Source organism: Dromiciops gliroides, chromosome 4 (assembly GCF_019393635.1).
Source record: "Dromiciops gliroides isolate mDroGli1 chromosome 4, mDroGli1.pri, whole genome shotgun sequence".
Taxonomy (NCBI): Eukaryota; Metazoa; Chordata; class Mammalia; order Microbiotheria; family Microbiotheriidae; genus Dromiciops; species Dromiciops gliroides.
The window spans coordinates 56,224,377-56,241,201 of record NC_057864.1 but is presented as its reverse complement, the minus strand read 5'-3'; the positions used below and the strand labels follow the sequence as shown (position 1 = coordinate 56,241,201).

At 40.0% G+C, this 16,825-nt stretch overlaps 1 pseudogene; it reads left to right on the top strand.

Moving 5' to 3' along the window:
• Positions 1–768: 768 nt before the first annotated feature.
• LOC122726642 lies at positions 769–1,225 on the top strand (annotated as a pseudogene).
• The last annotated feature ends 15,600 nt before the right edge of the window (positions 1,226–16,825 follow it).

Below are 16,825 nucleotides of genomic sequence, written 5' to 3'. Positions count from 1 at the left end.
TCCTGAGCTGACATGATTTGTTGTTGCACCTCCGGCTGGAGTCCCTGTGTGTCCTTGGGAGGCAAGACAGGGGCCAAACCATCTGTTCCAAGCTGGGATAATGCTTGTGCATCTGGGGTCCTTTGCAGATAAGCAGACCTTCCTATGGTAATAGTCTAGCAGTTCCCAAGGGAAACTTTGCTCCTCCCCATGGGGAGTGGTCTCCTCCTTTTCCCACCTTTGTTGCACCATTCCCCCTCCCATGTCACACCCCATCCTGTTATCCCTCCCTCTCTTTGTCCTGCTACTATAAAACTGTAAACTTCTGTAAAACTGGGGAACCCTTTAGGTTTCACATGCATGTTCATTTCTCTTGTAATAATCCTGGTTTTCACATAAGTCTTATGACATCGTGGTTGCCTGTTGACTAGACTTAACCCCCATAACCACAAGTGGGGTCCCTGAGAGCAGATTATGGACTCATTTCCTTGACCAGAACAGCAGTGTCTGTATGGAAATGTCATGCAGAGACACTGAATCACAGTCTTTGCCCCCAGAATTTCCAGCTAGGCTAGCAATTCTGGGATGCCCAGAGCAAAGTCTAAACAACAATTATCTTTTTAATTGTACTACATTACAGAAATTCTTGTTTTCTTCCATAAATTAAAAAAAGAGACAAGAGCTATTATGAGACCACAGATGCCCAAGACACAAACCTAGAAGAGTAGAACCACTCCAAAATACCTACAAGCATCTTCCAGAGAAGGCTCTCATGCCGCCATTGCAGCCATGTCTCTTATAATCCCCAAAAAGTTCCAGCACATTTTGAGAGTGCTCAATAGCAACATTGATGGACAGAGGAAAATAGCTTTTGCCATCACAGCCATGAAAGGTGTGGGTCAAAGATATGCCCATATGGTACTGAGAAAAGCAGACACTGACTACACCAAGAGGGCTGGTGAGCTCACTGAAGATGAGGTGGAGCGTGTGATCACCATCATGCAGAATCCTCGCCAATACAAGATTCCAGACTGGTTCCTTAACAGGTAGAAGGATGTAAAGGATTGAAAATATAACCAGGTTCTGGCCAATGGTCTGGACAATAAGCTTCATGAGGATCTGGAGCGACTGAAGAAGATTCCGGCACATTGTGGGCTTCGGCACTTCTGGGGTCTCCAAGTCTGGGGCCAGCGAATCAAGACTGCAGTGCAGGGGTCGCACTGGTGGTGTGTCCAAGAAGAAGTAAACATCTTCACTGTCTATTAATAAATAATTTCTATTAAAAAACAAAAACAAACCTACAAGCAAAGCCTCAAAGGAACAATAAAAACAACAAAAACACCTTGGTCCAAACAATAGACTCTAAAAATCGGAATGGTTCAAACAGAAGTTGCGGCTAGGGGGTGCACTGGTTAGAGTGCCCAGCTTAGAGTCAGGAGGATCTGTGTTCAAAACTGCCCTCAGACATTTATTAGCTATGTTACAGTGGGTTAGTCACTTAACCCTGTTTGACTCAATTTCCTCATCTGCAAAATGAGCTGGAAAAGGAAATAGCAAACCACTCCAATATCTTTGCCAAGAAAAGCCCAAGTAGGGTCATGAACAGTCAGACACAACTGAAAAATGATTGAACAACAACAACAATAAATAGAAGTGTATAACTAGCAGACAATGTGAGATAGTAAACAAAATCAAAAAATTAGGAAAATATAAGATGTAGACAAATAAAACTAAATTAGAAAACATGTCAAGATGAGATAATTTAAGAATTAAGATAAGTTATGATAAAAAAGAATTTAGACAGATTTCAAGAAATCATGAAATAAAAATGAAAAAACTACCCAGAACTATTTTGCTAGAGGGCAAAGTAAAAATGGAATTAATCCATTGGTAACCTTCTAAAAGAAACCCCAAAATGAAAACTTCCAGGAACATTATAGGCAAAATCTAGGACTTTCTGGTCAAAGAGATAATTTTGCAAGCAGACAGAGGGAAAGAGTTCAAGTACTAGGAAGCCATATTCAGGATTACACTGGACTTAGTGGCAGCTACTTCTAGAAAGGAGTGGAGAGAACAGAATATGATATTCTAAAAGTCAAAGAATCTAGATTTATGCACAAGAACAACATCCAGCAAAGTTTAGTGTACTCTTATAGGGGAAAATAGATTTTTAATGAAATAGAGGACTTTAAAGTATTCCTAATTAAAAGACCAGTACAGACTATAAACTTTGAAGTATCAACATGGGAGTAAAGAGAAACATGAAAAATGTAAATATAAATGAGAAATTGTAAGAGCAAGCATGCTTTTTTCCATTCTAATGGGGGAGGAAGCATTGATACAAACATCCTCTGAGAATTGTGATATCAGTAGGGATCATGGAATTAAATAAGATGAAAGGCCTGGAAGTGGGTTTTGTTATGTTGTGATGATCTTAATTAAAAGCAGAACTGAAAGGAAGAGGAGGGGAAGAACCAGGGAAGAAAAGTGGAGAAATGAGGGTGGGGAGCAAGTAAAAGTCTATACAAATGAGGAAGGTCTGAGGGGAGCAGGTATCACTTGAACCTCCCTTTGAAATGATGCAGAATGAAGTGAACAGAACCAGGAGAGCAATTTCTACTATAATAACATTTTTAACGCAAAAAAAAAATAGACTTAACTCTGATTAGTGCAATGATCAGTCATAATTCCAGAAAATGCTTCCTGAGAGAAAAGTGAGACAGAAAGAGGATAGATTCAATTCTAAAGAAATTATGAAGTGCCCTCCATATGCAAGGCATCGTGCTAGGCATAGTGAATAAATACAGAGACAAAACAGATACACTGCCTGGCATCAAAGAACTTACATTCTACTGGATTCTGGTTTGGGAATGAATTTCAGGTTTCTTAGCCTCCAAACTATGTAACAGTTTATTATAAAAGAAAATACAAATTGTGTGCCATCCAAGTATGCCATCTCGATATGCTATACCCTTGCAAAGTATATTCCTATACCAGGCACAATCTTCCTTATCTCCGAGTAGAAAGTGCGTGTGAGTGGGGAGAGAGCCTGCTTGTAAGCAGGGTTAGTGAACAGGGTTAGTAAGCCCCACCCTGCTATTGATTCTTTGCCTAGACAGGTTTCTTAGCATGAGACATTCTTTTGGCTACATTCTCTCTCTAGCTCAGAGACTTCTATTCATGCTCATGCTCTTCCAGCTCCAGGTAGCTTTTGGCAGTGACCCCTTTCTAGCTCCATGGATCTCTTTAGGAGACTATATTCCATCATCCTCTAGAGGCCTGGAGGTTCTGTTTAGTGAATCCTAATTGTCATTCGTTTCTGATCATCCAACTATCCTAGCAATAGTAATGCTCTAGTTAGAGAAGGGTGAGCTCTGGATTCACAATTGGAGTAGCATTGGCTCCAAAAGAAAAGAAAAGAAAAGAAGAGAAGAGAAGAGAAGAGAAGAGAAGAGAAGAGAAGAGAAGAGAAGAGAAGAGAAGAGAAGAGAGGAGAGGAGAGGAGAGGAGAGGAGAGGAGAGGAGAGGAGAGGAGAGGAGAGGAGAGGAGAGGAGAGGAGAGGAGAGGAGAGGAGAGGAGAGGAGAGGAGAGGAGAGGAGAGGAGAGGAGAGGAGAGGAGAGGAGAGGAGAGGAAAGGAAAGGAAAGGAAAGGAAAGAAAAAAGGGGGCAGCTAGGTGGTGCAGTGGGTAGAGCACTGGCCCTGGAGTCAGGGGGACCTGAGTTCAAATCCGGCCTCAGACACATAACACTTACTAGCTGTGTGACCCTGGGCAAGTCACTTAACCCCAATTGTCTCACACACACAAAAAGAGTAACATTGGCTCTTTCTTCCTCTCCCTCTCAATTCCTCATAACTCTGTGAGGTTGATGCTACAGGTCTTATTATAACCCTTTCACAGAGGTTGTGACCTTGGACAAATCACATAAGCTCCCTGGGTCTTACTTTTCTCATATGTAAAGTGAAGGAGCTGGAACAGATGACCTCTATGGTCTCTCTTCAGATCTGATTCCTGAAGACTCCTTAGCTTCTTTGGAAGCCAACCTTAGGTGTCTTCTCCAAGAGACTATAGGATCTCACACACATACATATGTACAATACACTCTGGTGTGTTCACACATATACAGAATGTGCCTGGTGTGTTCACACATACATACATGTATACCAGTGGACAGTGTTTTCCCTATCTCCAACACACTTTGAATATACTCTCTCTAGATTTTGTAGGGACTTCTCTGGATACATGTTGCTTTTTCTCCAATAAAATGTAAACTCCTTGAGAGTCGACACAGTTTAGCTTTTGTTTTTGCAAGTCCAATGCCTGGCACATAGAAATAGGCAGTAAGTGCTTTTGGGATTGAATGGAATGAAGCCACTGTCTTCACAAGATCTAAAGCTGTTCAGCTTTTGGAAAGGACCAAGAGCAGGGCAGGTGGGTCACCTGCTATCAGACAGAAGCAAACTGTAAGAACAGCTCACCATCACCTCACTGAGGGGCCTGCAGAAATTCGAGAATCCAAGCCAATTAAGTCAATGTAATGAGAGTGTGAACTGTACTGGTTAAAGAGATGAAAATGGCTGAACTGTAAATCAGTTTATTTAAATGCATTTTTCTTTGATAGCAGAGGATACGCATATCATTAGCTTGTAAATGTGTCTAATAAGCCTGTCTTCACTAATATGCCAAAAAGAGCCTAATTAACTTTTCCCCCTCCAGTAAGACAGCAGTGTGAGGATCCCTGATCGTGTTTCCACACTATCTTTTTAGCATCAGCAAAGAGGCACTAAAACAGCCTCTGTGACATCTATAAAAATGCTAGTTTATAATTAGGATGATCTTGGCTTGAACAATAATGTTGCAATTTGCTTCTGTTTCTCTTTAATTTTAATGTATTAGCCAACAATTCTCTAGAGATCTATAGGCTGCCTTTTCCTGGTTCTGTTCCCCAAATTGCTGGCATTAGAGATCTTAGGGGATAGAAAGGAAGCAGAGCTGCCATTTGGGACTTTCTCAGAAAAGGGATGCAAGAGCACCGAGTGTACAGGTAGGATGAGAGGCACCTAGCCCATTTATCCTGACTCCCACCTCCAACTCACTGGATGAAGGGGAAGAATATGACCTATCACCAGTCATGCTGGCAATGCAGATAACTGAGACCCAATGACTGGGGCCAAAGAAGAGTATCATACAAAAATATTTTCCATCTGTCCTGCAGTCTAGGGACTATTGAGCAGTGTTCTCTGGAGTCCTGGGTGGTCTATAAAAGGCTGTAGGAAGCTCCCTCAAAAACCATCCAGGAATGGGGGCCATTTTCCTTTTCTCCCCAACCAAACCATTTTACTGAAGGAGAAAATGACAACCAGAGTAGAAATTCCTCCCTCCATGTAACCCACATAGCAGAATTTAGGTGATTGGTAATAGAGGTAGTGATTAAGAATTTAAGAAAGCTTTCATGTTCTTGTTCTCCCAGTGCTTTCCCTATCCTAGCTATATCCTCTCCAATGCTGCTGGAGTCACTCCCATGAATTCTAGCTCATTAATCCAAGACCACACTTCAATCCAAGTCTCAAAGGTTCTGCTCTTCTTTCATTAGTATCCTCTCCCTCCACCCCTGTAGGAGGCAGATCCACATGCTGTGATCCCTAGGGTAGAGCTAAGGCCTCAGTTTTTGAGGTCTCCCATGAGGAATTTCTCTTTATTTCAAGAAGTGACATAGGAGAAGTGCCCTATGTAATGGCAACAATTGCTCTCCATCCTGGCTGGTGCAGTCTTGGCGGGTCAACATGACAGCACAATGCCACTGCTACCAGGTAGAAAAGGATATCAATGAACTCTTTCCCTGATGTACCTCAGAGCAGAACAAGAGTCCAGGAACACCATCAAATTTCCATTCAAAGAGATCGTCTAGCTTCCCTACTTCCCCAACAAGGGTCAGGAAGAGATTGCATGGTTTGTAGAACTGGTTCCAGTTTTATTGTTCTGCCAATTCCCCTTAAAGACCTTAGGTATTCTCCAGTATGGACTCCAGGCTCAAAATACATTGATTTCATACCCTGTTCCTGCTCCTGCTGCTCTAGTCTCCCAGTTGTTACTCCCTGGCATGGTTCTGGACAACTCTTGAAGAGGATGAGGGGAAATCTGCTTTCCCTTCTTGCCTCCATCAACTTGGCCACTGGGGATTAGTCTATTTCAGGATTTATGGTTCTTCAGCAGCTATGAGTGAAGAGAACCCATTTGTGCAAAGACCCATAGTATCTCTAGTCCTGACTCCAAATCATACATAACTTCCTAACTCTGCTTCTACCTCCCAGCTTTCCTGAACTCCCCAGCCAGGTCTGGCCATATTCTTCATCAAGTACTCTGCTTCCTCTGGGGCTTTATTTTGCTATTGAAGCAACAGTACAAAGTCAGATTCTTATGGACATCTGCATAGTCCTTGCGGTGGTTTTGACTCTGCTGTCTACAGTCTACTGCTCGCATCCAAGGCTCCCCAAAATCTGGCTCCAACATCATCTCTTACTGTTCCAGTATAAACCCTCCACTCTAATTAGACTTGTCTTACCTTTTCCCAAGTGTACCTTGGGCTTTTGTGTCTCCATATTCTTGATCTCACTATGATTTTTCCCTCCCTTTCAATTTTTTCAGGATAATAAGCCCTAGAGTTGGAAGTATCAACCTATACATTTGGAAGTACCATACCTTTGCAGTTGGAAGCCCAACCTATACATTTTATCTTTTTTCCTTTTTTTCAGGGCAATGAGGGCTAAGTGACTTGCCCAGGGTCACACAGCTAGTAAGTGTCAAGTGTCTGAGGCTGGATTTGAACTCAGGTCCTCCTGACTCCAGGGCCGGTGCTCTATCCGCTGCGCCACCTAGCTGCCCCCTACATTTTACTACTATAGAAACTCAAGAAACTTATGCCAGGTAACACAGGAAGTAAATGGAATATCTGAATATCACATACAGATCACCAGACTCCAAATCCTGGTGCTGTTTCCAGGTTACTCCATTGACTTAGTCACAAAAATTATTCATCTTATGCATAGTCTGTCTGGTGCTGGGGATGATATAAAAGTATATGCCATGATCTCCGCCAATGAGGCATTTACATTTCTATCGATGAGAAAAAACTAACACAAATAAACTAAGTATAGAGTCAAGCAAGATAATTTGAGGGGCAGCATAATAATAATAATAATATAACATAATAATAATTTGCATTTATATAGCACTTTATACTTTACAAAATATTTTACAATAATTATCTCATTTAACCCTCATGTTCTGAGATGAGGGTGTTATTTTTATTCCCTTTTTGCAATTGGGGAAACTGGGGCAGACAGAAGTTAAATGATTTTCCCAGGACAATACAGCTAGGAAGAATCTGAGGTTGGATTTGAACTTGGGCTTCCTGATTCTAGGCCCAGCAATCTATCTGTGGTATGACCTAACTGCTTCTAGTTCTGTAGTGAATATAGAACTAATCTTGCCACCATTAAGTCCTGGATAGAAGTCCTAACTCTAACATATATTATATATGTGACCATGTTCAAGTGTGTTAACCCTCTCATTGCTCCCCAAACCTTTTCTAAGATTTTACATTACAAGCAAGTTTCTAAGCTACATCAGTAGGAGAAGTGTGCACACTGGGATTTTCCCATACTTATGCAAGCACTCTTCATCTTTCCCACTGCCCCTACTCCTCCTCCACCCCCCCCCCAAGACCATTCAACCAAGTACAAGATATCATTCCAGAATGAATGTGCTACGAATTCAGAAAAGGTGGAGATCTCTGTGGACTGGAGAAGTAGGAGAAAGCGTACATGGAGAAGTTAGAACATGGGCAGGGACTTGAAAGGAAAACAGAAATAACATGCAAGGAGAGTGTTCTAAACGTTCAAAGCTGATTAGAACAGAAATCATAACTGGCAGTTTTCAGCTCAGAAAATCAGAGAGCCCTTGAAAGAGAACACTGGGAAAAACATGATGGGACCAATCTTTCCCTATATACTGTCCATTTCCCTGCTGCATCTTAAGTCAAATGTCCCATTGACTTCATAAATTTCACATATCAAAAGCAGAACCCCACCAAGTTTGTTATTACAATAGCCGATGCCATCCTCCTCCATCCACCCATGCTTACATCAGTGACATACTCAATTGCTTACATGCGCTCACACCACGTAGCCAATCTATCATATAACACTATTAATCTATTATCTAATCCCTTCATAAAATCCCATAGGTGAGTATCCTCTCCACTCATACAACTATCACTCATGTTCAGACCCAAATATTCTCCCACCTAGACTTCCACAATAGCCTCTTAATTGGTCTCTCTGACCCATGTTTCTTCCTCCCAATTTTTCCTCCCCTCAATTTCCAAAGTGACTTTCCTATGTTACCCTGTCACCCCCTTACTCAGCAAACACCAATGGTTCCCTATTATGTCTAGGATCGAATATAAAATGGTCTTTTTGACACCTTGAAGTCCTTCACTACTTGGGGCTTTAACACATTTCCAATGTTTGTTGTTGTTGTTGTTTTTGTGGGGCAATGAGGGTTAAGTGACTTGCCCAGGGTCACACAGCTAGTTAAGTGTCAAGTGTCTAAAGTCCGATTTGAACTCAGGTCCTCCTGAATCCAGGGCCGGTGCTCTATCTACTGCACCACCTAACTGCCCCCCTCCAGTGTTTTTATACTTTACTTTCTTGCACACATTCCATGATCTAGCTACCCTGGTCTATTTATAGTTTCTTAAATGTAACTCTCCATCTCCCAGCTCCTATGATTATCCTGACTTTCCCTCAAACCTGGAATGTTCTTCCTCCTTATCTCTACCTCTTAGCTTCCTTGGTTTCCTCTATAATTCCCAGTTTCTTCAGGAGGACTTCTCAGTTCCCCTAGCTTCTAGTGTATTTTCCCTCTAAGATTCACTTCCTTTTACTCTATAAATATCTTGCATGTACCTAGTTATCAACACATTGTCTCCCCCTTATTATATGAGTTTTTTGAAGGCAAGGATTGTTTTTATTTTTCATTGTATCCCCATGGTAATCACTTAATAAATGTGTCTTGACTGATTGACTAACCAGAAAATTGAGGGCTTTGAAGTGGCTGAGCTCTGACTTGATCCAACAGGAAATTAGGGTGTCATTGCAGATTTACAGTAGACCTAACCTCCCTGGCATCAGAGATATGTGGCAGGCCTGTCTAGGTGGTAGAAGACAGAGTCCTTTTTCTGATATTGGGAAAATGTCCATAGGGAGCCAAGGGGATTACGATCTTCCTACAAGACTCCTGTTCCTGGATGATCTGGTCACCCCTATGTTGCATCCCTGCTGCAGGTATAGTGAGAACAATATGAAAAAGTCCCACTAACCTTATTCACTGATTTACTCTGAATATAGTTGTCTGTAGGAGGATATGGCATGCATAATAAGAAAATTAAACACAAATAGGATAGTAACCACTGACAATTGAATACATTTAAATAAATTTGAATAAATTCATGTGGTTGCTTTCTTCTCATCTTGAACTCTATTTACGCTGCAAGTTGCTGAAGCCTGCTATTTCTCTGACCCTTGGGTAGTTAATTTGAGGCACAGAATACCTAGGTACCCAGGAGTCTTCCATAGGAATCCACCTTTTCACCTGGAATCCATCCTTTGGCCTGGTTCAAATTAGCACATTCAATCATTGGTAGTAGAAATGGAAGAGAACATCTAGGCACCTGGTTCTAGAACCAGGCTCCCATAATTTGTCAATCATCTAACAATATATAAATGACTGAACAATAATACAAAGTTCTCAGAATCAATCATTTTCATTCCCACCTGTGTCAAAAACCAGAAACCTTTCCTCAGTAATTAGCATGCCTGATTAATACCCTTCCTATAGAAAGATAATGGGACTGACACTCTACCTGTATATACAAGTAGCTGACTTGAGATGTTTCTCAATTGACTGATTGATTGATTTTTCCAGGAGAGGTGATGAGCTAGTATTGATTCATTCACACTCTTTCACTTGGTCTTCCTTGTGAAGAATAAAGTGCATGTGCTAAGCAACTTGATGTGGTATAAGCATGAAGCATGGTAAGTTAACTGACAGCCAGTTGGTGGATCAATTGGTCCGACCAAAGTATATGTAGTTTTACCTCAAAACAAGGAAGAATTTTAGAATGATGATGGTAATGATGATAGCATTTCTGTATATAGCACTTTACAAATATTATCTCATGTGATCCTCACAACAACCCTGGGTATTAGGTGTTATTATAATCCTCATTTTACATATGAGGAAGTCAAAGCAGTCAGAAGTTAAATGACTTGCCCTGTGCCACACAACTAGTGAGGGTCAAGGCAAGACCTGAATTCGGGTCATCCTAACTTCCTTAATCTTCAGTTAAATTGGCATTGGCTTCATGGTATAACTAAGCTCTACTTCACCAAGACACCATCTTGATTAAAAAAAAAAAACAGCAACAAACCTTATACTCTGAGATCCCATAAAAATAAAACCATACAACGTAGCAGGTGACCTTCGATAATAGCAGCTATGGGCAAAAATTAATCCTATACAAGCAATTTAGTGGCCAATTTCTTTAGATCTTTGAGGTTTATCTCTAGACAACAGAATGCAGTCTGTCAGTGGATCCATTATTGAGGACTTCTAACTTGGTAGGGCATATCTAAGCTTGTGTTCCATTGGCATTGGCATAGTCTTCAAGAATCCAGGGTTGGGGACATATAAGTGGTGCAGTGGATAAAGCACCAGCCCTGAATTCAGGAGGACCTGAGTTCAAATCCAGCCTCAGACACTTGACACTTAGTAGCTGTGTGACCTGCGCATGTCACTTAACCCCAATTGTCTCACTAAGAAAAAAAAAGAATCCAGGATCACCTCTCACCTATGATGATACTTTCAAGGAATAATATAGTACAGGTGATATACCTGTGATATATTTGTTATGCTGATAGAGGCAGGTTGTGTGGTATATGGAAGAGACGGAAATGGGAAGGAAAGAAGCATTTATTAAGCACCTACTGTATCTGTTGCTAAGCAGTTTACAAGCATTATTTCATTTGGCTGTCCCAATGACACTGGGAGACATTAAATAGTGAATAAAATACTTCTCCGCTTTGATTGGAGCACTAGAAGCAGAGCAAAAGAAAAAACAAACAAAAATAAAACAAAACGCAATAACTCCTTCCCAAAGCTGCCTTTATATAAGCCTCCAAATTTTCCAGTTAATATGCTCTGGAAACATCTGGTGCTGCCCTCCTTCCCCCACCCCTTTCAGCTTCTAATTGTGTGTATACATATATACACATATAAAGCACATATATGTATGTGTATAAGTATACACATATATGTCTGTATATCTATGTGTGTGTGTTTATGCATGCATATGTGGATGTGTAAATGTAGGTACATATGCTCACATTTGGAGGGGAGAGAGAGAGAGAGAGAGAGAGAGAGAGAGAGAGAGAGAGAGAGTCTTTCCCCATATGATTGTAAGCTCCTTGGGAGCTTTCTTTTTCTAATTTGAATACCTAGAATATAGCACAGTATTTGGCAGGAAGAAGGTGCTTGACAAATATTTATTGACTCGTGACACATTTTTAGGACATTACTACCATATTTTTGGCTAATTTTTGAAGTATGCTCACATTATTTTATCAGCTTAAAATTATATAAACATTACCCATGAAGTCAATGTGCCTGGAAATGTTGGCAGTTATGTTGTAGCTGGCCAAGAAGGGTCAGCAACAAAATTCTCACTAAGCAAAAAGATTTTCAAAAGTAATGTTGATTAGAAAAGTCTTGGATTGGGGGCAGCTAGGTGGTGCAGTAGATAAAGCACTGGCCCTGGATTCAGGAAGACTTGAGTTCAAATCTGGATTCAGACACTTGACACTTAGTATCTGTGTGACCCTGGGCAAGTCACTTAACCCTCATTGCCTCGCAAAAACAAAAAACAAAACAAAACTAGAAAAGTCTTGGATTGCACCCTGAGGCAGTCCTAGAAGCATCAGGGTAACCTATCAAAAGTCAGGGAAATAACACATCAAGTCTACAGATTCAACTAAGATAAGAAGAGTGAAGTGGGTTTTGAAGGTCTAAGAAAAGTAACCTTATTATATACTCTTTTCTGCATATGGCTTACTAGAGATGCATATAGCAAAGGAAAAGTCTGAGCCTTAAATGGAGTAGGGCAAAGCATAAAAATTTTTTTAACATATCTCCCATTTATTTCTGATGTTCCATGTACCCTAGGTATCTGCATAGTTTAGTCTAGCACCGGCTGAAGATCTAATAGCTTATTCTACACAATAAAGTTAGGGGAAGGGGCACTGGGCCTTCCAGGAAATCTTTATTGAAGTTTCAGTATTTATGATCTAGGAATAAAGAACTATAATAATTGAGTATATAAAATACCAGACAGCAGTGTTGGTTGAAATAATGATGCCCCATGGGGCAAGACTTTAGGGCAATGTGTAAGAGTGCCAGGATGGGGCAGCTAGGTGGCACAGTGGATAAAGCACCAGTCCTGGATTCAGGAGGACCTGAGTTCAAATCCGGCCTCAGACACTTGATACTTACTAGCTGTGTGACCCTGGGCAAGTCACTTAACCCTCACTGCCCCGAAAAAAAAAAAAAAGAGTGACAGGAAGGTAAAGTTTGACTAACTATAAGGACAACTTTTTTAGCAATTAAAAAAGTATCCCCAAATTTTGAGAAATAATTAATGACCAATATCATGGGCAACTTTAGAACTGTCCCCCCCCTTTTATTAATGTTGTAATTGAATATATTTAGACTGTCCCACATAAGACCACACTCAGGAGGAAGCAAGTGTGCTGGCTCAGCCTGGGTGGGGTCTACATTCTTTGAATTGATTACCTTATATAGAGATATTATACTGAATCCAAAGGACTTATAGTCCTTCAGGTTAAGGTAATTCACCTTCAGTTACATGAACCAAGGAGATTTGAATGCTGTTTTTTGTTTGTTTGTTTGTTTGTTTTAGTGAGGCAATTGGGGTTAAGTGACTTGCCCAGGGTCACACAGCTAATAAGTGTTAAGTGTCTGGGCCAGATTTGAACTCAGGTATTCCTGACTCCAGGGCCGGTGCTCTATCCACTGCACCACCTAGCTGCCTGAATGATTTTTAATGGTCCTCCTCTTGTCCAAAAGGTATAAAAAGCTGAAGAAGTAGCCACATGACTTTTTTGGATGACGAGAGTTTAAGGAACTGTTTTATCAATCTTTTACTGATAGTGATTGATAAATTGATAATAATTTACCCCAAATTGTGTCTCTTGTAATTATTTTAATAATCACAAAATAGAATAGGATCCCTTGGTAGGTAGAGTTAAGTCACTGGAAGTAAAATAAAGACCTTGATGGTGTTGTAGATTCATTTCAGGTCTCAATAACCTCGGAAATCCCTTTGAATCAAATGATTCAATAATCCTATACTACTAATCCCAATTATAGTGACTTGCTGCACTGTCACAGGATAAGAACATCTTGGGAATTCAATCATTAGTTCCTATTAGAGCAGGAAGAAATTAAGAAGTTTCCTGTCTATGGCAAACTTTGCCTTCCATTCACATTCCTTTTGTGTCCCACGCAATTTTTCTTCCATTCTCCTTTCTGTTACCTAATTTTGACCTGTTGTTTTGCCTTGACCTCCTGCTTCCATTTATTGCTTCACCACGTGTAATAGGCTAATGTGTACTCTTTATATTCATATTCTTCTCTCGTTCTACTGCAACCCAGCATTCCCTAACCTTCCTTTGGATTGTACAATCCTAGTTTACAGACGTGTCAATTTCACACACCCCTACTAAGAAAAGCTTATTTTGGTAGCGTGGTAGCAAATTTTAACAAACAATATTTGACAACTTTCCTTAATAAAATATGTCCTTGAAATACTAGTTTAATCTTCATTATTAACATCTACTTTATTTCTTAAGTCTAGAAATCAATAAAACAATAAATGATGTCCCAGTTTGTAGTGTTTTCCAATTTCAAAGGTGTAAGTGCTCACACTGAAAATTTAACAATCTGCTTTCAATAACCAGTCAGATTTGGCTCTGGGATAGCCCTAACTCAATGTGACAAACACAAGCTGGAAGAAGGGCAGTGAATGTATCCAGAAAGGTTTGACTGACCCTAGCAGCACTTCTGTTCCTTATCCCCTCAATACTTTTTTTTTTCTCTCCTCCCCACTATCCACGCAACCCTTTATTCTTCAGAAATGGTAATTATCATCTCTCGTCCACCATATTACCACATTACTCTTAAAAACAAAATAAGACAAAACACAAATCTGCCTCTTAGAAAACTTAAGTATTCTTAGCAAAGGAACAGTAATGAAAGAGACAAAGACAAAGAGGCAATGGTGATAAAAATGAATAAAAAAATTTTATTTGAATTAAGAATATGTTTTAAAATAACCTTTCATAGTCAAGGATTTTAAGCAATAATTTTAAATAATGATTTTGGTGTGTTCATATGTTTGTGCATGTATGTATGTATACACACATATATTATATACATACATATATACATTCTCTGTGTGTGTGTATATATTCGCCCCTTTGGTCTCTCTTTCAAATGCTCCCATTTTAGGGGTGTAGCCTATATTGAGACCAATACGGTAATTGCCATGGTGCTGATGGGACAGCTCAGATAAGGATAGCAGAGTGTTTTTCTCTTTTTTCTCAGAGGTATTTCCTACGGACACCTTCCCGCCTCCCGCCTTTTCTCGCCCCCTAACTGTCCCTGGCTGCTACCTGATAATAGAAGAGATACCAAGAAGAATAATCCTGCCCTGTTATCTCTGGACACGCAGCATTTTATTGGGCAATTGCAGCCTGCTATCTGACTCCGAGGCTTTGGATCTTCATAGAACTAGTGACAGAGACAGAACTGATTCCTTTAAAAGGCTGCTCAGGCAACCTATAAAATTAATTTTAAAACATTTTTCTCTGGCAACTGTATGCCTTCAATACCATATGTTATCTCTGCTGCTTTTGCCATCTACTTTCTTATTCTCAGTATTAGTAATAATATAACAAAATTCATGTTACTTGGAAAAGCAGCGCACTTTTGTTTTGTTCAGGATGTGCATGTGTGTTTTCCCCCCAACTCATAAATAGCAGAATGGTCTAGGGAGTCAGGTGGTCTGGTCATCAGTCCCATCTGTATTATTCACTTTACCTATTGCATGACTTTGAACAAATCAACTTTCTCAGGAACTATAAAAAAGAAACAGATGCCTCATCATCTGGTAGTTTTGTGAAGACTGTCTAAAATGAATATAAAGCCTCAGCCTCAGAGGCAGAGGCAGAATATCTCCAAGAAGTAAGCAAGTAAAGGTAGTGTGGGATAGTAGCCACAGTGCTCTATATCTGGGCTCAAATCTTGACTTGGATATTAAATAGCTATGTGACAGGCAGCAAGGCACTTAACCTTTATGAGTCTTAGATTCTTCATCTGTAAAATGGGGGTATTAATTATACCTATAATATCTACCTTGTATGATTATTGTTAGGCACAAATGATATAATGCATGTAAAAGCACTTTGAAAATTTTTAAATGCTACATAAATGTCAATTATTATTATTAAGCAAAACTCCGAAATAAAAGGCCATTAGATTGTTCTGGCCCCACTCCTAAAGTCTCATTGACTTCAAGAGATGGGAGGAAACCATTTAGTCCAAACCTCTCATTTTACAGATGAAGAAATCGAGGCCTAAAAAGGCAAAATAATTTTCTCAAGCTCCCTCAGCTTTTTAATGTGCATTTTATCCATCAATCCACGAATCCAAGAACAATTATTCACTTGGAGAGAATAATAAAATTATACATTTATAGAATGTGAGAGTAGGAAGGGAATTTAGACAGCCAACCCCATAATTTTAGAGATGAGGAAATGGAAACCCAGATGAGTAAAATTACCTGCTGAAGTGCATGGTGCCAGTCTTTAAGAGAGCTGGACTAGAACCCATAGCCCTTGAATCCCAGTGCAGTGAGTTTGTCATTGTTCCACAATTGTCTAACTCTAGTTGGGAGAATTAAAAGCAGTATTATTGATCATCAGAACATGAAGCTTGCAGCACAAATAGTTTATGAATCTGATTCCAGTTTTTGTTCAGCTCCAATATTCTAGAAGAAAGGGATAGGGAAAGAAAACCAGCAACCCAACTCGCAGTCAATCTAGATTTTTAAAAAATGATAAGCACCTACTATGTGCCAGGCAGAATTATAAAATGTCAGATTTAGAAGGTACCCACATAGGCATTCTACAGCGCATGACATTTAACGATTTAAAGCCTGAAGACATAAAGCTGTGGCAAAGTGGATTTGGAATCTGAGCACCTGGATTTAAATCCTAGCTCCTTTACTACATGTGTGACCCAAAGCAAGTTACTTAGCCTCTCTGGGTTGCAATTCCTCTCTAAAAGTCAGCTTTGTCTATAAAAAAGAATTGTTTGGACTAATTGATTTCTGGTCAATGTTCTCTAGTAACTTAAAACAGGGAAAAGACATATACAATCACTATGGCACCATGGAGAATGTGCTAAGTGCAAAGGAGTGGATCTGGGGAAATGCTTTAAAGAATTTAAAGGAAATATAATTTTGACTGGGATGAGATTGCTGTCATTTGACCTTCATTCTTGAAGAGGACCATGGTAGGTATCATTGTAATGAATAAGTGAGGAAGGACAAACTCACCAGCCTCCCTTTCTCCACACCCATCTGGGTTAAGTGGAAAGATATATTATCAGAACAACTGGAGATGGCCCCAAATGTTTAAGGCAATTG